Here is a 21,889-nt window from a genome sequence, read left to right on the forward strand (position 1 = left end):
ATTTAATCTTTCAGTTCAAAGTTGTAAAATTGGATGGTAAAAATGCTATCTCTTTTATCATGATGCAGAGTTAACTAAATGAAAAATATCTAAGTAAAATGGCCGAGTCAGTGCCTGGCATATGGTAAATAGTCAATACGTGTCAGCTGTCATTATTCATGTTCTCATAAATTCTACTAGATTCTCCATCATAACACACACCAGAGTTTTTTTTTTTTCTTCCCTGAATACCCGTGTTCCTTAATAAACTATGAATTCTATAAGGAAAAATATTTTTCCTATCTTGTTTACTGTTTGGCTCCTAGATCTAAGCACAATGTAGAGAACATGGAAAGAACTTAATAAATATTTATGATAATCATGTTGTTTTTGTCCGAGAAAGTATTCAACATTTTTCAAATGCTAAACCATAGCATCTAAAACCATAATGACCTCCACCCATGTACCTCAGCCACCACACAACTTCTGGCTTTTTGTGTTTAAGCTGAACTACTGTAATGTTGAATTATAGTGCTTCCTAATGATAATTTTAGTATTTTCCAAGATACTCCTATTTAGCCCTAAACACTGAGATCTGAAATCACAGCTCTGTCCTTCCCTAGTTCAATACTTTCAATGGTTCTCCATTACCCATTTGAAAACTGAAGCATGGATTAAAAGTATAATCCTCAAAATTATGATTAATCCTTCGTTATAACTAAGGAAAAAATTGAGTCCATTTTATCTTTGATGAGAAGCCATGAAAGTACCATTTTGATTGATATATGTATTTTGTGCAGATTAACCTTTCTAAAAATTTTAACCTTCTCAAAAATCTAAATAGAAAATTGGAGAATTTTTACTTTTTACTTGTCTTAAAATTCTTTTTTTTTACTTGTCTTGGGAAGTTCAACCTATTCTATAAATATATGTGGGTTTGTGTGTGAAAAATAAAAAATATATGTTTATATTTACACACATTGCTTATATATATTGGAAAGAAGGTTAAGAATACTACTCTATAATAAAATAGGGTTCTCTTCTTAGTATAAAAGCATTGAACTCTCAAAAAAGTTCCTCAAACTGTTCATAAAGAAGGAGTTTCCTCCACAGTGACTTGTGCTATCATGATTATGTGATTTATTGATTTATTTTTTTGCATGGCAATGCCTAAGAGAGAGAGATGGAAAAGACCAATAGGCACTACATTTCTGATGAATCAAAATAAAGATAGTGTTATTTGAAATTTTGATTTTTGGCTTCTTTGAAACTTTACATAATTCTGTATTACTTATTTTGAATCTTTCCAAAATATTGTATAATATTTAAATCTACTAATCAAACTAAATCATGTAAGGAGCTGTATGATACATGATGTAGCATTATGAAAAAGGATTCAATGCAAAGATAAAATTACTAATTATATGAATTGAGGTTACAAATAACCCAGGAAACTTCACAAAAGCTTATAATATTTAATGAGAAGCTAGACAATAAACTGTGAGAAATTCTTAAAGGGATGGAAATACCAGACCACCTAGGCTGCCTGCTGAGAAACCTGTATACAGGTATACAGGTCAAAAGAAGCAACAGTTAGAACTGGACATGGAACAACAGACTGGTTCCAAATTGGGAAAGGAGTACGTCAAGTCTATATATTGTCATCCTACTTATTTAACTTACACGCAGAGCATATCATGCAAAATACTGGGCTGAATGAAGCACAAACTAGATTCAAGATTGCAGGGAGAACTATCAACAAACAGATATGCAGATGACAACATCCTTATGGCATAAATTGAAGTGGAACTAAGAAGTCTCTTGATGAAGGTGAAAGAGGAGAGTGAAAAAGCTGGCTTAAAACTCAACATTCAGAAAACCAAGATCATGGCATCTGGTCCCATAACTTCATAGGAAATAGATGGGAAAACAATGGAAACAGTGGCAGACTTTATTTTTTGTGGCTCCAAATCACTGCGGATGGTGATTGCAGCCATGAAATTAAAAGACGGTTGCCTCTTGGAAAAAAAGCACTGACCAACCTAGACAGCATTTTGAAAAGGAGAGATATTACATTGCCCACAAACACCCATATAGCTAAAGCTATGTTTTTTCCACTAGTCATGAATGAATGTGAGAGTTGAAACATAAAGAAAGCTGAGTGCGGCATAATTGATGCTTTTGAAATTGTTGTGTTGGAGAAAACTCTTGAGAGTCCCTTGGACAGCAAGGAGATCAAGCCAGTCAATCTTAAAGGAAATCAGTCCTGAATATTCATCAGGCCCTCTATCTATCAGATCTAGTACCTTAAATCTATTTCTCATTTCAACTGTATAATCATAAGGAATTTGATTTAGGTCATACCTGAATGGTCTAGTGGTTTTCCCTACTTTCTTTAATGTAAGTCTGAATTTGGCAATAAGGAGTTGATGATCTAAGCCACAGTCAGCTCTTGGTCTTGTTTTTTGCTGACTGTATAGAGCTTCTCCATCTTGGCTGCAAGGAATATAATCAATCTTATTTTGGTGTTGACCATCTGGTGAAGTCTGTGTGTAGAGTCTTCTCTTGTGTTGTTGGAAGAGGGTGTTTGCTATGACCAGTGCGTTCTCTTGGCAAAACTATTAGCCTTTGCCCTTCTTCATTCCGTATCCCAAGGCCAAATTTGCCTGTTACTCCAGGTGTTTCTTGACTTCCTACTTTTGCATTCCAGTCCCCTATAATGAAAAGGACATCTTTTTTGGGTGTTAGTTCTAAAAGGTCTTGTAGGTCTTCATAGAACCGTTCAACTTCAGCTTCTTCAATGTTACTGGTTGGGGCATAGACTTGATATTGAATGGTTTGCCTTGGAAACGAACAGAGATCATTCTGTCATTTTTGAGATTGCATCCAAGTACTGCATTTCAGGCTCTTTTGCTGACCATAATGGCTACTCCATTTCTTCTAAGGGATTCCTGTCCACAGTAGTAGATATAATGGTCATCTGAGTTAAATTCACCCATTCCTGTCCCTTTTAGTTGGCTGTTTCCTAGAATGTCAGAGTCAGGGGCAGTGACCGGGAGGAGCTACCCCATGTCCAAGGAGTGGTGGCTGCGCTGGTGGAGGAGAGCCTAGAGGAGCTACTCCACGTTCAAGGTCAGGAGGGGTAGCTGTGAGGAGATACCCCTTGTCCAAGGTAAGGAGCAGTGGCTGTGCTTTGCTGGAGCAGCTGTGAAGAGATACCCCACATTCAAGGTAAGAGAAACCCAAGTAAGACGGTAGGTGTTGCAAGAGGCAACAGAGGGCAGATACACAAACCATAATCACAGAGAACTAGTCAACCTAATCACATAGACCACAGCCTTGTCTAACTCAGTGAAACTAAGCTATGCTGTTTGGGGCCACCCAACATGGGTGGGTCAGGGTGAAGAGGTCTGACAGAATGCGGTCCACTGGAGAAGGGAATGGCAAACCACTTCAGTATTCTTGCCTTGAGAACCCCATTAACAGTATGAAAAGGCAAAATGACGGGATACTGAAAGAGGAACTCCCCAGGTCAGTAGGTGCCCAAATTGCTACTGGAGATCAGTGGAAAAGTAATTCCAGAAAGAATGAAGGGATGGAGCCAAAGCAAAAACAATACCCAGTTGTGGATGTGACTGATGATAGAAGCACAGCCCGATGCTGTAAAGAGCAATATTGCATAGGAACCTGGAATGTTAGGTCCATGAATCAAGGCAAATTGGAAGTAGTCAAACAGGAGATGGCAAGACCATTCAGGTATGACCTAAGTCAAATCCCTTATGATTATACAGTGGAACTGAGAAGTAGATTTAAGAGACTAGATGTGATAGACAGAGTGCCTGATGAACTATGGACGGAGGTTCATGACATTGTAGAGGAGACAGAGATTAAGACCATCCCCATGAAAAGAAATTCAAAAAAGCAAAATGGCCATCTGAGGAGACTTACAAATAGCTGTGAAAAGAAGAGAAGTTAAAAGCAAAGGAGAAATGGAAAGATATAAGCATCTGAATGCAGAGTTCCAAAGAATAGCAAGGAGAGATTAAAAAAAAAAAAAAAAGGCCTTCCTCAGCAATCAATGCAAAGAAATAGAGGAAAACAACAGAATGAGAAAGACTAGAGATCTCTTCAAGAAAATTAGAGATACCAAGGGAACATTTCATCCAAAGATGGGCTCGATAAAGGACAGAAATGGTATGGACCTAACAGAGGCAGAAGATATTAAGAAGAGGTGGCAAGAATACACAGAAGAAGTGTACAAAAAAGAGCTTCACAACCAGATAATGACGATGTTGTGATCACTCACTTAGAGCCAGACATCCTGGAATATGAAGTCAAGTGAGCCTTAGAAAGCATCACTATGAAAAAAGCTAGTGGAAGTGATGAAATTCCAGTTGAGCTATTTCAAATCCTGGAAGATGATACTGTGAAAGTGCTGCACTCAATATGCCCCAAAAAAGGGGAATCTCAGCAGTGGCCACAGGACTGGAAAAGGTCAGTTTTCATTCCAATCCCAAAGAAAGGCAATGCCAAAGAGTGCTCAAACTACCACACAATTGCACTCATCTCATACGCTAGTAAAGTAATGCTCAAAATTCTCCAAGCCAGGCTTCAGCAATACGTGAACCATGAACTCCCTGATGTTCAAGCTGGTTTTAGAAAAGGCACAGGAACCAGAGATCAAATTGCCAACATCCGCTGGATCATGGAAAAAGCAAGAGAGTTCCAGAAAAACATCTATTTCTGCTTTATTGACTATGCCAAAGCCTTTGACTGTGTGGATCACAAGAAACTGTGGAAAATTCTGAAAGACATGGGAATACAAGACCACCTGACTTGCCTCTTGAGAAATCCATATGCAGGTCAGCAAGCAACAGTTAGAACTGGTCATGGAACAACAGACTGGTTCCAAACAGGAAAAGGAGTCAAGGCTGTATATTGTCACCCTGCTTATTTAACTTATATTCAGAGTACATCATGAGAAACACTGGCCTGGAAGAAGCACAAGCTGGAATCAAGATTGCTGAGAGAAATATCAACTACATCAGATATTAAGATGACACCACCCTTATGCCAGAAAGTAAAGAAGAGCTAAAAGGCTTCTTGATGAAAGTGAAAGAGGAGAGTGAAAAATTTCGCTTAAAGCTCTACATTCAGAAAACTACATTCATGGCATCTGGTCCCATCACTTCATGGGAAATAGATGAGGAAACAGTGGAAACAGTGTCTGACTTTTAATTTTTTGGGCTCCAAGATCACTGCAGATGGTGATTGCAGCCATGAAATTAAAAGACTCTTACTCCTTGGAAGGAAAGTTATGACCAACCTAGACAGCATATTCAAAAGCAGAGATATTACTTTGCCAACAAAATTGTGTCTAGTCAAGGCTATGGTTTTTCCAGTAGTCATGTATGGATGTTGAGAGTTGGACTGTGAAAAAAGCTGAGCGCTGAAGAATTGCTGCTTTTGAACTGTGGTGTTGGAGAAGACTCTTGCGAGTCCCTTGGACTGCAAGGAGATCCAACCAGTCCATTCTAAAGGTGATTAGTCCTGAGTGTTCTTTGGATGAACTGATGCTAAAGCTGAAACTCCAATACTTTGGCCACCTCATGTGAAGACTTGACTCATTGGAAAAGACTCTGAAGCTGGGAGGGATTGGGGCAGGATAAGAAGGGGATGACCGAGGATCAGATGGCTGGATGGCATCACCAACTCGATGCACATGAGTTTGGGTAAACTCCAGGAGTTGGTGATGGACAGGGAGGTTTGGCGTGCTGCAATTCATGGTGTTGCTAAGAGTCTGACACAACTGAACTGAATTGATCTGAACTGAAGTACCCAGTGTCCAGAATACATTCAAATCTAAACACATGCAATCTGTTTTCCAATTTTGAACATGTTTCTTCTGGATTTTGAAATATAATCACTTCCTTGATGGCTCAGATGGTGAAGAATCTGCCTGCAATGCAGGAGACCTGGGTTCAATCCCTGGGATAGAAAGATCCCTTGGAGAAGGAAATGGCTACCTACTCCAGTATTCCTGTCTGGACATTTCCGTGGAGGTTTTGGGTACAGTCTATGCGATCACAAAGAGTAGGACACTACTGAGAGACTAACACTTTCACTTTTCTTCATATGGTACTGTGCAAGTTTAAGGTGTACAATATAATGATTTGATTTACATGCATCATGAAGTAATAACCACAATAAGAACACCCATCATCTGATAAGGATAAAAAATTAAATGGAAAAAAAATCCTTTTTCCTTTGTAATGAGAACTCTAAGTATTTCCTCTCTTAACAACTTTCATATAAAACATAGAGCAGTGTTATTTACATTTATCATATTGTGTATTACATTTAGTCTTTATTTATCTTAGAACGGGGCATTTGTCCTGCCTTCATCCACTTCCGCTTACCTCCAGATCCCCACCTTTGCTAACAAAAAATCTGATCTATTTTTCTATACATCTGTTTGTTTGTTTGCTTTTAAAGTATAGTTTACCAACAACATTATATTAGTTCCTAATGGGTAATAAACTGATTTGCTATTTATATACACTTTAAAATTAACACCACTATGTCTTGTTACCAACTTTCAGCATACAAAGATTCTACATTATAATCAACTACATTCCCCACACTATTCATGCCTATCACTTGTTTCTTTTGTAACTGGAAGATTATACCTCTTAAACTATCTGAATTCTCTCCAATCCCCTCTTCCTTTCCTCTGGAAACATAAACAATCTGTTTATGCTCTGTATCTGTAAGAGTTTCTGCTTGCCTATGTTAATTTTTCTGTTTTGTAGATTCCAAATATAAGTGAAGTCATACAATATTTGTCTTTCTATTTACATTCTGTAAGTTCATTGATGTTCTCTCAAATAGCAAGATTTCATTCTTTTTTATGTATTAGGAATATTCCACATTTCCTTTATCCATCCATCTATTATATCACTGTGCCTTTAGGCAAGCATATCTTGGCCATTATAAATGAGGATGCAGTTAGCTTCAGGGTATGTATATACGTTGACTTAATGACTTTATTTTCTTTAGGAAAATACTCAGGAGCACAGTGGCTGGACTGTAGAGTAGTTTTATTTTTTAATGTTTGAGGAAACTTCACACTGTTTTCCATTGTGTTTACATGCTGCCAATGGTGCACGAGGGTTCCCGTTTCTCCACATTGTCAGCAACAAATTTTGCTTGTTGTCTTTCTGTTTGTCATTCTGACAAAAGTGAAGTATCTTCTTGGATTTGATTTGCATTTTCCTGAATTTAGTGAAGCTTAGCATCGTTTCATGAGTCTGGTAGTCATCCATATATCGTTGAAAAAATATACCTCTGCCCATTTTTAAGTTGAGTTTTTTGTTTTCTAGATGGCTGAGTAATATAGGTTATTTATATATTTTGGATACTAGCCTGTTATCAGACATATGGTTTTCAAATATCTTCTCCTATTCAGTAGGCTGATTTTTCATTTTGCTAAGTTCCTTGAGCTGCACAATGTCTTATCAGTTTAATGCAGTACTTTTTAATTTTGCTTTTATTTCTTAGGCTGAGGAGACATACCCAAAAAACTTTTTTATACTGCTGTAAACTTTTCTGATACCCATCCTGAGAAAAAGTCACATACCACCCAAAGAAAAAGTCAACTTTCAAATTAGAGTATTTTCTCCTTTCCATGTTTACTGAAACAAAAACAATGACATAAAGTAGAAGCAAAGTACCACTCTCAACTTAGCTCTCTCATCCAGGTAATATATTTTACCAATGTGTTACGTGCAGGACTGGATGTGCCAACTAAGAAAATTTTTTCCATAATCATAATGCTTAGAGAAGTAATGTTTAGAGAAGTAAAGTTGTTTATACTTAATCAACATAATGGAATCTGCCATCTCAGGCATTTAAGGAGATACATTCTTGCTCAAGAAAGACCGAAAAGATGGGACGAGAAAATTTTGTCTGATTCATACTTCCAGTGGAAAGTGTCAGATGAGACATTCCCAGTGATGCTATTTCACCCTAATGTACCCTGATTTCATCAACTATAGAGCAGTTTTATATTTCCAGAGGGGGAAAATGTTCAAACTGAGAAAAAAACAAGAGGTAGTAAATTTTTTAAATTGTATTAATAAATGGAAGATGGTGAGAAAGTCTGCAAATGGTTAGGTAAGACACAAGTTTGGCTCAACACAAAGTGGAAATAAATAGAGAGATGACTCAGATTTCCTTCCACCTGGTTAAAAAGAATCAAAAGTATTCCAACAAAATTATTTTGATTAAACCCAGAAATTTCTACCCTGTGACAAGCTGCACAGAGAGATACTCTATCCATTCAAAATTCTCTCCTACTAAGAGTTTTTTCTGAGAGCAGCTTTCACATTTTTATTTCTCAAGCTGTAGATTAAGGGGTTCATCATGGCAACCACATTGGTATAAAAGAGAGAAGAGACTTTCTTTCATCCATATACCAAGCAGATGAAGGTTTAAGATACATAAGTGTACATGATCCAAAGAAGAGAGAAACAAAAATGATGTGGGAACAGCAGGTACTGAAAGCTTTGGACTTGCCCTCCATGGAGCAGATATGGAAGATGTTGGTGAGGATGAGACCATGAGACAAAGATGGTGAGACTGGGCACAATCATATTGGTGCCCATCACAATGAAAACTACTAGATCACTGATGTGGATACTCGTGCAAGAGAGCTTGAGCAGAGGAAGGATATTACAAAAATAATGGTTGATGGTTTTTGCATGACAGAAGGTCAGTCTCAGCATGCATCCAGCATGACCAATGACTGAGAATGTCATCAGTAGGAACCAAGCATAAGGTTGAGACACACTTTAGGGGATATAACAACATGATACAAAAGTGGTTTACAGATGGCCACATACATCTGTATGTGTATGGCCATACAGATGTCCATTGATGTCAGCATATATTTCAGAAATGGTGAAAAAACTGAAAAAATAGAGCTCTGTCATGCATCCCATATAATAAATAATATTCTTTGATATAAAGTTAATCAGCATTTTTGGTGTAAAGACAGAAGAATAGCAGAAGTCTGTGAAGAAATTCCAGATGATCAAGTTCGATTTAGAAAAGGAAGAACCAGAGATCAAATTGCCAACATCTACTGGATCATTGAAAAAGCAAGAGAGTTCCAGAAAAAACATCTACTTTTGCTATTTTGATTATGCCAAAGACTTTGAGTGTGGGGATCACAAAAAACTGTGGAAAATTCTTAAAGAGATGGGAATACCAGACCACCTAACCTGCCTCCTTAGAAATCTGTATACAGGTCAAGAAACAATAGTTAGAAATGGACATGGAACAACAGACTGGTTCCAAATTGGGAAAAGGGGACGTCAAGATTGTACATTGTCACCTTGCTTATTTAACTTATATTTAGAGTACACCATGCAAAATGCTGGGCTGGATGAAGCAGAAGCTGGAATCGAGATTGCCAGGAGAAATATCAATAACCTCAAATATGCAGATGACACCACCCTTATGGAAGAAAGTGAAGAACTAAAGAGTCTCTTGATGAAAGTGAAAGAGGAGAGTGAAAAAGTTGGCTTAAAGCTTAATATTCAGAAAACTAAGATGATGGCATCTGGTCCCATCACTTCATGGCAAGTAGATGGGAAAACAGTGGAAACAGTGTCAGACTTTATTTTGGGGGGCTCCAAAATCACTGCAGATGGTGACTGCAGCCATGAAATTAAAAGACACTTGCTCTTGGAAGAAAAGCTTTGACCGACTTAGACAGCATATTAAAAAATGAAGACATTACTTTAACTACAAAGGTCCATCTAGTCAAGGCTATGGTTTTTCCTGTGGTCATGTATGGATGTGAGAGTTGGACTGTGAAGAAGGCTGAGCGCTGAAGAATTGATGCTTTTGAACTGTGGTGTTGGAGAAGACTCTTCAGAGTCCCTTGGACTGCAAGGAAATCCAACCAGTTCATCCTAAAGGAAATCACAGTCAGCCTACAGAGGGAAGGCCCATGCTACCATATGCAAACATACCTGCTGGAAAAACCAAGGGAGAAGAAGGTTGGATTAGGACACTATTTTCTACTCTCATCTTAACATTTCCTCTTTCAGTGACACTAGTAACCTTGTAGTGGCTTCTAATACACATTTAGATTTCATGTGGTCAGAACCAAGAATTGTATCTCTAATCCAGGAAAATAGTCTATGAGAATTAAGTAACATCCCTTGTCACAACACTCAGAAAACTTAGATATGGCATCTGGTCCCATAACTTCATAGGAAATAGATGGGGAAACAGTGGAAACAGTGTCAGACTTTATTTTGGGGGACTCCAAAATTACTGCAGATGGTGATTGCTGCTATGAAATTAAAAGATGCTTAGTCCTTGGAAGGAAAGTTATGACCAACCTAGATAGCTTATTAAAAACCAGAGATATTACTTTGCCAACAAAGGTCCATCTAGTCAAGGCTACGGGTTTTCCAGTCGTCATGTATGGATGTGAGTGTTGGACTATAAAGAAAGCTGAGCAGAAGAATTGATGCTTTTGAACTGTGTTTTTGGAGAGGACTCTTGTGAATCGCTTGGACTGCAAGGAGATCTAACCAGTCCATCCTAAAGGAGACCAGTCCTGCGTGTTCATTGGAAAGACTGATGCTGAAGCTGAAACTCAAATACTTCAGCCACCTCATGCGAAGAGTTGATTCATTGGAAAAGACCCTGATGCTTGGAGGGATTGGGGACAGGAGGAGAAGGGGATGACACAGGATGAGATAGTTGGATGGCATCACCGACTCGATCCACATGAGTTCGGGTGAACTCTGGGGGTCGGTGATGGACAGGGAGGCCTGGCATGCTGCGATTCATGGGGTCACAGAGTCGGGCATGACTGAGCGACTGAACTGAATTTGTCACAAAGTAAAAGCCATAAAGGTGAAAGAGTGAGAGTTTTATCCTCTAGAGGAAACTTCCTTACTGAAATGTTTGAGCCCACTCATGTCTTGGAACATTCTCTGATCCCTCTCCAAAAGATTCCCTGGGTTCAGTTGAGTCTCAGAAATATACAAAATGAGAAAGAATAGACACATATTAAGTTCCTCAAATTTCACCTAAAACAAGGAATAAGTATTGTAAATTGAATTAGGTATGTAAGTTGAATTCAGAAACTCACTCTTCTTAGTTCAGAAAACCGCAGAGCTTGTTCCCTTATCATTGGTTGCCACTGTGTTGGTATAGGAAATATAATTTCAGGTTCTTGAGGCTTGATTTCTTTGATTCTAAGAGGAGACAGCCTAGACATATGCCTAGGAAATGTTTATGATCTAGTGTAATTTCTGATTATATTAAGTCCTTTCAAGTAGTAGGAAAAAACCAAAGCTTTTAATTATACACATTATTAATTAGAAACAGAAGATTTAATGTGACTATAAAGATGTAATGCTCTTGGTTAAAAACTGGGTAGAAGCTTTCTAAGTCTCTTCGCTGGGGTATATATTATGTGTATATATATATAGAAATTATATATATATGGAATAAGGAAATTATAGATCCCAGTGTGTGATCTGTCTTTAGTTCTTTTCAACCTCCTCTTTTACTCATTTTTGCTTTACTCTGAGGACTGTGACTCCTTCAGGCAGATCCAAAGTTAATACCCATCTCTTCATTATCTTCACCTCTGAAGGCAAAGCTAGACACTGCTTCCGTCCCTCTCTATGCCCATTTCCGAAGTGGACATATTTCCATAAGAATCCTACTTCCAGGTTTCTTTATTTCTTTATCTGAAAATTTTCAAATGCTGCAATATTCAAATTTTGCAATAATATGTTACATATTATACATGTAAGCATCCTAACTTGATTCGCCTCCTTTTAGTGAGGTTCAAACAGACACACAGAGCTTTAGTTGCTAACAAGATATAATAATTAAGTTGATTCCTTAAGCCATTGTCAAATACAAACTTTAGAAGTGCTATTTAAACTTCTGTATTATTTTATCCACAATATTCTGATAGAATGAAACAATGTGACAGAAAGTTTTTTTTTTTAATGAAACTGTATTTTGAGGCTTTTGAAATGGAAATCTTGTGACCCACTTTAACTATTTTTGGCACATCAAATAATGGTAAAATACAAAACAGAGTGGCTGCACCTCTGTATGACTACCAGGGTTCCCAAATAGTGTAATTATTATTTACTTCTTTAAATATATGTTTTTCTCAATAAGGAAGAGAAATTTATGAAAAGGTTTAAGATGTAAATGAAAAAAAAATTGCCAACCAGGTCAACTATTTTATAAATATAGGCCTTGGTATGTGAAAATAATATATGTCGGTATTGAGATCAAGGAATGTGGTATGAGTGCCATTGAAAACTATAAATCAAGGATATAGAAGGAGTTAAAAACTGTAGGTCAATGTGGAACATGTAAAAATACACAAAAGTAAACATATCAGTGTTGCTAAATTCACAATCTCTAACTCTTCAGAGGAGATTAGAAAGCAACAAAATAAAAATATTATTAAAGTTATCTTCAAATATGTTGAAAAGGCCACAAGCAAGGTAAGCATTTTAGTAACCATTTCCCCCTATTTTCTCAAAAGAAAAATAATTCAATATTTTATTCCAGAAAAGACACTGTCACAATGTCTCTTTCAAGTTCTCATAGTTCTAACTGGAGAATGATTTATGATTTTATGCCTTAAAATCCATAAGGAGGCAGCATAAGGAAGCCAACAAAAGCAGGAGTGATTTAGTTGTGCTCAGGTTTCACCAAATGGATGCAGGTTCGTGGGTTTAACTTTTTTCTTTTAATAGCAAATGTTCAAGTTTTTATCCTATCCAGAAAAATCCCATGATCTCTATAATATTTCTATGGCTGTCCAAAAAGAAGAGACTCCTAAATATAGGTTTCTGTTTTTTAATAATATTTTCTAGATTCCTTCTTTATAATTTGAGCTTTAATTACTACCCACCTTTTTATCTTATGAAAAAGTATCCTATTTCTATCTGGTGTTCTGGAATTCTGGGCACAGATTGTTCACCTTTATTCCCCCAAATACTACTACTGTATGGTTACTGTGCATTATAAGTTTAGAAAATCTTTATGAACTGGATATATTTACTTCACCAGATAGAACAGAATAAACATCCAAATTAAAATATTGGTCGTAAGCCTCATGACCACGCTCCACAGGGTCTTCTTATGTATTGGCCATGGGTCTGTTGAGGTCCAGCCTCATGAGAGGCTTATGGGCTCCTTTCTCTCTCATGCCCTGTTCTCTGAATTACAAAACTTGCAAGCATTCCAAAAACTATTTTTTGAATTTTGTGATGAAGGAGCGTTCCTAATGACCAATCATCTCCCCAGTATAGTAGCCCAAGAAGCATTATTTTTCCCATAAACAACTACAACAAAAACTCCCTGACAAAATGTTTTCCTCAAAAAATAAAATAACAAAAGAGCAACAGGCACCCTGAGAGAAATTCATCTACCACCCTGAAACAAAGTATTTCTCAGATTAAAAATTAGAATAGATTTTCCTGTGGCATATTTACATAAACAAAATTAAAGAGATACAATAGAATCCAAGTATATTAAGGAAAGGAGTAAACTTGAAATCACAAACCTAAACTATTCTAGACTTTTCCATTAAAAATACATATGATTATAAATAAATCATTAACCACTGTATGTACCGGCCATATAATGAATATATTTTGACAATCTATTACATGCGGGCAAGAAAATTGCTTGTCAAAGGAGTTATGCACAGTGCTTACAGATACAAAGTGGGTTATATTTAACAGTCACTATGAAGTCTTCCACCTCAGAAATCAAATGTGATATAATTTTGCTTAATGAAGCCTGAAAAGGTGGGAAAAAGAAACATTCTCAGATTCATGTTTCTAAAGGCGATTGGCAGAAAAGACATCCCCAGTGACATTCAGTTCAGTTCAGTTCAGTTCAGTTCAGTTCAGTTCAGTCGTTCAGTCGTGTCTGACTCGTTGCGACACGAAGAAACGCAGCACGCCAGGCCTCCCTGTCCATCACCAACTCCTGGAGTTCACTTAGATTCACGTCCATTGAGTCAGTGATGCCATCCAGACATCTCATCCTCTGTCGTCCCCTTCTCCTCCTGCCCCCAATCCCTCCCAGCATCAGTGTCTTTTCCAATGAGTCAGCTCTTCGCATGAGGTGGCCAAAGTACGGGAGTTTCAGCTTTAGCATCAATCATTCCAAAGAAATCCCAGGGCTGATCTCCTTCAGAATGGGCTGGTTGGATCTCATTGCAGTCCAAGGGACTCTCAAGAGTCTTCTCCAACACCACAGTTCAAAAACATCAATTCATCGGTGCTCAGCCTTTTTCACAGTCCAACTCTCACATCCATACATGACTACTGGAAAAACCATAGCCTTGACTAAACAGACCTTAGTTGGCAGAGTAATGTCTCTGCTTTTGAATATGCTATCTAGGTTGGTCATAATTTTCCTTCCAAGGAGTAAGCTTCTTTTAATTTCATGGCTGCAATCACCATCTGCAGTGATTTCGGAGCCCCCCCAAATAAAGTCTGACACTGCTTCCACTGTTTTCCCATCTATTTGCCATGAAGTGACGGGACCAGATGCCATCATCTTAGTTTTCTGAATGTTGAGCTTTAAGCCAAATTTTTCACTCTCCTCTCTCACTTTCATCAAAGAGGCTTTTTAGTTTCTCTTCACTTTCTGCCATAAGGGTGGTGTCATCTGCATATCTGAGGTTATTGATATTTCTCCCGACAATCTTGATGCCAGCTTCTGTTTCTTTCAGCCCGACGTTTCTCATGATGTACTCTGCATATAAGTTAAATAAGTGGGGTGACAATATACAGCCTTGACATACTCCTTTTCCTGTTTGGAACCAGTCTGTTGTTCCAAGTCCAGTTCTAACTGTTGCTTCCTGACCTGCATACAGATTTCTCAAGAGGCAGGTCTGGTGGTCTGGTATTCCCATCTCTCTCAATTTTTTTACAGTTTATTGTGATCCACACAGTCAAAGGGTTTGGCATAGTCGATAAAGCAGAAATAGATGTTTCTCTGGAACTCTCTTGCCTTTTCCATGATCCAGTGGGTGTTTGCAATTCAATCTCTGGTTCCTCTACCTTTTCTAAAATAAGCTTGAACATCAGGAAGTTCATGGTTCACGTATTGCTGAAGCCTGGCTTGGAGAATTTTGAGCATTACTTTACTAGCATGTGAGATGAGTGCAATTGGGTGGTAGTTTGAGCATTTTGGGGATTGCCTTTCATTGAGATTGGAATGAAAACTGACCTTTTCCAGTCCTGTGGCCACTGCTGCATTTTCCAAATTTGCTGGCATATTGAGTGTAGCACTTTCACAGCATCATCTTTCAGGATTTGAAGTAGTTCCACTGAAATTCCATCACCTCCACTAGATTTGTTCGTAGTGATGCTTTCTAAGGCCCACTTGACTTCACATTCCAAGATGTCTGGCTCTAGGTGAGTGATCACACCATCGTGATTATTTTGGTCGTGAAGATTTTTTTGGTACAGTTCTTCTGTGTACTCTTTGCCACCTTTTCTTAATATCTTCTGCTTCTGTTAGGTCCATATCATTTCTGTCCTTTATCAAGCCCATCTTTGCATGGAATGTTCCCTTGTCATCTCTAATTTTCTTGAAGAGATTGCTAGTCTTTCCCATTCTGTTCTTTTCCTCTATTTCTCTGCATTGATCACTGAGGAAGGTTTTCTTATATCTTCTTGCTATTCTTTGGAACTCTGCATTCAGATGCTTATATCTTTCCTTTTCTCCTTTGCTTTTCACTTCTCTTCTTTTCACAGCTATTTGTAAGGCCTCCCCAGACAGCCATTTTGCTTGTTTACATTTCTTTTCCATGGGGATGGTCTTGATCCCTTCTCCTGTACAATGTCACGAACTTCATTCCATAGTTCATCAGGCACTCTATTTATCAGATCTAGGCCCTTAAATCTATTTCTCACTTCCATTGTATAATTATAAGGGATTTGATTTAGGTCATACCTGAATGGTCTAGCGGTTTTCCCTACTTTCTTCAATTTAAGTCTGAATGTGGCAATAAGGAGTTCATGATCTGAGCCACAGTCAGATCACAGTCATGAGGGGCGGTGGTGAGGAGATGCCCCTCATCCAAGGTGAGGAGCAGCAGCTGCCCTTTGCTGGAGCAGCCGTGAGTAGATTCCCCACGCCCAAGGTAAGAGAAACCCAAATAAGATGATAGGTATTGCAAGAGGGCATCAGAGGGCAGATACATTGAAACCATACTCACAGAAAACTAATCAATCTAATCACACTAGGACTACAGCCTTGTCTAACTCAATGAAACTAAGCCATGCCCATGGGGCAACCCAAGACGGGCGGGTCATGGTGGAGAGGTCTGACAGAATGTGGTCCACTGGAGAAGGGAATGGCAAACCACTTCAGCGTTCTTGCCTTGAGAACCCCATGAACAGTAAGAAAAGGCAAAATGATAGGATACTGAAAGAGGAACTCCCCAGGTCAGTAGGTGCCCAATATGCTACTGGAGATCAGTGGAGAAATAGTTCCAGAAAGAATGAAGGGATGGAGCCAAAGCAAAAACAATACTCAACTGTGGATGTGACTGGTGATAGATGCAAGGTCCAATGCCGTAAAGAGCAATATTGCATAGGAACCTGGAATGTCAGGTCCATGAATCAAGGCAAATTTGAAGTGGTCAAACAAGAGATGATAAGAGTGAGCATCGACATTCTAGGAATCAGTGAACTAAATTGGACTGGAATGGGTGAATTTAACTCAGATGACCATTATATCTACTACTGCGGGCAGTAATCCCTCAGAAGAAATGGAGTAGCCATCATGCTCAACAAAAGAATCTGAAATGCAGTACTTGGATGCAATCTCAAAAATGACAGAATGATCTCTTTTCATCTCCAAGGGAAACCATTCAATGTCACGGTAATCCAAGTCTATGCCCCAACCAGTAATGCTGATGAAGCTGAAGTTGAACAGTTTTATGAAGACCTACAAGACCTTTTAGAACTAACACCTCAAAAAGATGTGCTTTTCATTATAGGGAACTGGAATGCAACAGTAGGAAGTCAAGAAACATCTGGAGTAACTGGCAAATTTGGCCTTGGAATGTGGAATGAAGCAGGGCAAAGACTAATAGAGTTTTGCCAAGAAAATGCACTGGTCATAGCAAACACCCTCTTCCAACAACACAAGAGAAGACTCTACACATGGACATCACCAGATGGTCAACACCGAAATCAGACTGATTATATTCTTTGCAGCCAAAGATGGAGAAGCTCTATACAGTCAACAAAAACAAGACCAGTGACATTATGTCACACTAATTGTCCTTCTTGCCAAAGCTATGGTTTTTCCAGAAGTCACATATGGATTTGAGAGTTGGACTATAAAGGAAGCTGAGTGCTAAAGAATTGATGCTTTTGAGCTGTGGTGTTGGAGAAGACTCTTGAGAATCCCTTCTATAGCAAGGAGATTCAACCAGTCCATCCTAAAGGAAATCAGTCCTGAATATTCACTGGAAGGACTGATGCTGAAGCTGAAACTCCATACTTTGGCCACCTGAGTCAAAGAATTGACTCATTTGAAAAGACCCTGATGCTGGGAAAGTTTGAAGGTAGGAGGACAAGGGGATGACAGAGGATGAGGTGGTTGGATGTCATCACCAACTCGATGGACATGAGTTTGAGTAAACTCCAGGAGTTGGTGATGGACAGGGAGGCCTGGCATGCTGCAGTCCGTGGGGTTTCAAGGAGTTGGACATGACTGAGTGACTTAACTGAACTGAACTGAACTGAATGTTCCCTGACTTGATGATTTGTTGGCCAGTCTTCTATATTCATAGGGAAAGCTAAGTTCAAACTAATGCAGAAAATGTATTATAATAAATAAATAAAATGATTATAATGAATGATAAATAAGATAATAAATGTTCTTCTAAATAGTATTAATAAGTGGGAATATGTGAGGAAGGAAATTATGAAAATGATAAATAAGAAGAGAAGTCTCCTATTTGATAAGTATAAATAAATTGATACGTCAAAAATTTCTTTCAAAACGGATAATAAAACTGCTAATAAAATCATTAAAATTAAAAAAAGAATATCTCTATTCTGTGATTATTTGCAAAAAGAGGTGTGGTTTCTAATAAAAACTACATAGTTTTTCTCAGAGCAGTTTTCACATCTTTGTGTCTCAAGCTGTAGATTAAGGGGTTCATCGTAGCAATCACACTGGTGTAAAAGAGAGAAGAGATGTTTTGCTCATCCAGAAATGCAGCAGAAGATGGTTTAAGATACATAAATGCACATGATCCAAAGAAGAGAGAAACAACAATGATGTGGGAACTGCAGGTGCTGATGGCTTTGGACCTGCCCTCTGTGGAGCTGATGTGGAAGATGCTGGAGAAAATGACACCATAAAGATAAAGATGGTGAAACTGGGCACAGTGATGTTGATGCCCACCACAGTGAAAACAACCAACTGATTGACCGAGGTACTTGTGCAGGAGAGCTAAAGCAGAGGGTGGATGTCACAGAAATAACAGTTAATAGTGTTTGCATCACAGAAGTTCAGTCTCCACGTGCATCCAGTGTGAGCCATGGCCCAGAAAATGTCATCAAGTAGGAACCAAACACAAGGCTGGAGCACACTTTCGGGTACATAATGTTATACAAAAGTGGCTTACAGATGGCCACATAGTGGTCATAGGCCATTGATGTCAGCACATGGATTTCAGAAATAACAAGAAAACAGAAAAAGTAGAGCTGAGTCATGAGCCCCATGTAAGAAATGATCTACTTCTTCGAAGTGAAGTTAATTAGCATTTTTGGTGCAAATACAGAAGAATAACAGAGATCTATGAAGGAAAAATTAAAGAGGAAAAGGTATGTAGATGTGAATTCAGTTGAATTAAGATTATCAGGTCTGGTAATCTGGTCACCAGGGCTTCCCTGATGACTCAGAAGGTAAAGAATCTGCCTGCAATGCAGGAGACCTAGGTTCAATCCCTGGGTAGTGATGATCCCCCCTGGAGAAGGGAAAAGCAATGTGGCGATGGCAGTCCACTCCAGTACTCTTGCCTGGAAAATCCCATGGACAGAGGAGCCTGGTAGGCTGCAGTCCACGGGGTTGCGAAGAGTCATACACAACTGAGCGACTTCCCTTTCACTTTTTACTTTCATGCATTGGAGAAGGAAACAGCAACCCACTCCAGTGTTCTTGCCTGGAGAATCCCAGGGATGGGGGAGCCTGGTGGACTGCCATCTATGGGGTCACACAGAGTTGGACATGACTGAAGTGATTTAGCAGCAAGATTATCAAGCCCAGGTTCCCCGTCACAGTGACCATGTACATTCCTAGGAACAGGAAGAAGATGGGGAGCTGGTGATCTGGTTGGTCTGTTATTCCCATCAAAATGAACTGAGTCAGGAAAGACCTATTTCCAAGAGCCATTCTTCTCGAAAGGAATCTGTGGACACAGGTGAAAGGGTTCCATTAGAGAACAACTCACCTCTTTCACAGTTTCTCCTCCTATGAAAGAGTATACACACTGTGAACACCTGACACTATCCCAACCTTCATTTATGTCAACTCTTCCCTCACCAGTCCAACTGGAGGCAGTGACCCTAGTAACCTGGTGCTGGCTTCTCATGCAGGTTAGACCTTATGTGGCAGGAACCAAGAACGCTGCTTCAAGATGAGGTGACCCAAGTCTAGGAGAATCAAGTTACCAACTGTGTCACAGAGTAAAAGTCATAAAGGAAGAAGAGTGAGAGATCCCCCTACTTAGAGGAAATTTCCTGACTGATATGTCTTTGAGCCCCTCTAATATTCGCTGATTCCTCTCCAGCAAATGCATCCAGTAGATTTACTTGAGTCTCAGCTTCACAAAATGAGAAAGAATGGACATATGATAAGTCCCTGGACTTTGATCACAAAACGAGGAAAAAGTATTGTAAATTAAATCCAGAAACTCACCCAACTTTGATCTTAAAACTTCAGGACTTTCTCCTTACCCTATGTATTTACCCTGTTGGTTCTAGAAATGTCATTTCATGTTTTCCAGGCTTGAGCCCTTTGATTTTAGGGGAGAAGAAGTAGACATTAATTCACATATGCCCTGGAAATCTTTGTGAACTTCTATAATTTCTGATATTTTCAGTGTTCTCAAGCAACAGAAGATAATCCTTTTATTATAATACTTGCTACTTGATTAGACCCAGAAGATTTAATGTGAGTTTAAGGATGTAATGCACTTGGTGAAAAACAGGTTAGAAGCTTGCCTGGTCTCCTCCCCAGAGTGTAGATTATATGTTTAATATGGAATAAGGAAATTTTGTTTCCTGGTTCATGATCTGTCTTTATTTCCTTAGGGACTCACTCTTTTACTCATTTTTGCTTTATTGTAGGGACTGTAAATACCTCAGTTAGATCCAAAGTGAATTTACATCTCCTCCTTATCTACACCTCTGAAGGGGAAGCTGTTACATTGTCTCATTCCCTCTTTATTCGCATTTACTAAATGGACATATTTCCACAAGAGACCTACTTACAGGTTTCTTTATTTCTTTATCTGAATTCATCAAATGTTGCAGTGACTCATTTCAGTTGTTCTCTATCTGAGATGTCTCTGAAATAATTTGCAATAGAGTATATCCCTTCTATAGTTTATACTTTTAACATCTTCCTGAAATTTCTACCTGACTCTTCTGCTGGCTAATTTCTTTTAACATTTCAGTAACTGAAATTAACAATTTTTCTCATGATAGAAAAGAGTAGGGGTTATGGAGTTAGAGAGAGTCCTCTGAATCCTACCTTCCTCTTCCACTTTTACACACTATAACACTTTGGACAAGTTATTGAATCTCTAGGTTCACCTACATGAAGTAAGGAATGTCAAAATAGCATCTCTTTCATTGAGCTGCTGTATTAATCAAATGAATAAAAAATAAGTAAAATGGTTGGGCCAGTATTGGCATATGAGTGTCAATAAACGTCAGCTGTTACTACTCATGTTCTCATAAATTTCAGTAGATTCTTTTTCATAATACTCATCAAACTTTTCCCCTTTAATCCATGCTTTTCTATAAACTGTATATTTTATTAGGACAAACATTTATTCTATCTTGTTAACTATTTGGATCCTGAAACTAAGAACAATGCTGAGTACACAGAAAGAACTCAGTGAATACTTCTGAAACTCATCTTATTTTTATCTAAGAGCTTTCAGAATACATTCAAAACTTCTCTTATGCTTAACCACAATGTTTACAACCACAAAGACCTACACCTACCTGTCCCCAGCCACCACACGACTTCTGGCTTTATGATTAAACTGAACTAGTGTAATGTTGAACTATAGAAGCTCATAACTATTATTTTAGCATTTTCTCATATATTCACCCTTATTTGGTTATGAACAATGCTACAAGGAGAACCAACCAGTCCATTCTAAAGGAGATCAGTCCTGGGTGTTCTTTGGAAGGAATGATGCTAAAGCTGAAACTCCAATACTTTGTCCACCTTATGCAAAGAGCTGATTCATTGGAAAAGACTCTGATGCTGGGAAGGATTGGGGGCAGGAGGAGAAGGGGCAACAGAGGATGAGATGGCTGGATGGCATCACCAACTTGATGGACATGAGTTTGAGTGAACTCTGGGAGTTGGTGATGGACAGAGAGGCCTGGCGTGCTGCAATTCATGAAGTCACAAAGAGTCAGACATGACTGAGTGACTGAACTGAACTGAACTCAACTGAATGCTGCTAGAATAAGGTCTGAAAGCACAGCTCTGCCCCTCCCTGGTTCAAGAACTTTCAGTGGTTCTCCATTACCCACTTGAAAATTGAAGCTATGTAGTA

General features: G+C 38.6%; 2 pseudogenes; both read right to left on the reverse strand.

The window, feature by feature from the left end:
- Positions 1-8,336: 8,336 nt before the first annotated feature.
- Positions 8,337-10,077, reverse strand: LOC138427245 (olfactory receptor 8B3-like; annotated as a pseudogene).
- An 8,104-nt stretch (positions 10,078-18,181) lies between these two features.
- LOC138427125 (olfactory receptor 8B3-like) lies at positions 18,182-19,482 on the reverse strand (annotated as a pseudogene).
- Between the last annotated feature and the right edge of the window lie 2,407 nt (positions 19,483-21,889).

This window comes from Ovis canadensis, chromosome 21 (genome assembly GCF_042477335.2).
Source record: "Ovis canadensis isolate MfBH-ARS-UI-01 breed Bighorn chromosome 21, ARS-UI_OviCan_v2, whole genome shotgun sequence".
Taxonomy (NCBI): Eukaryota; Metazoa; Chordata; class Mammalia; order Artiodactyla; family Bovidae; genus Ovis; species Ovis canadensis.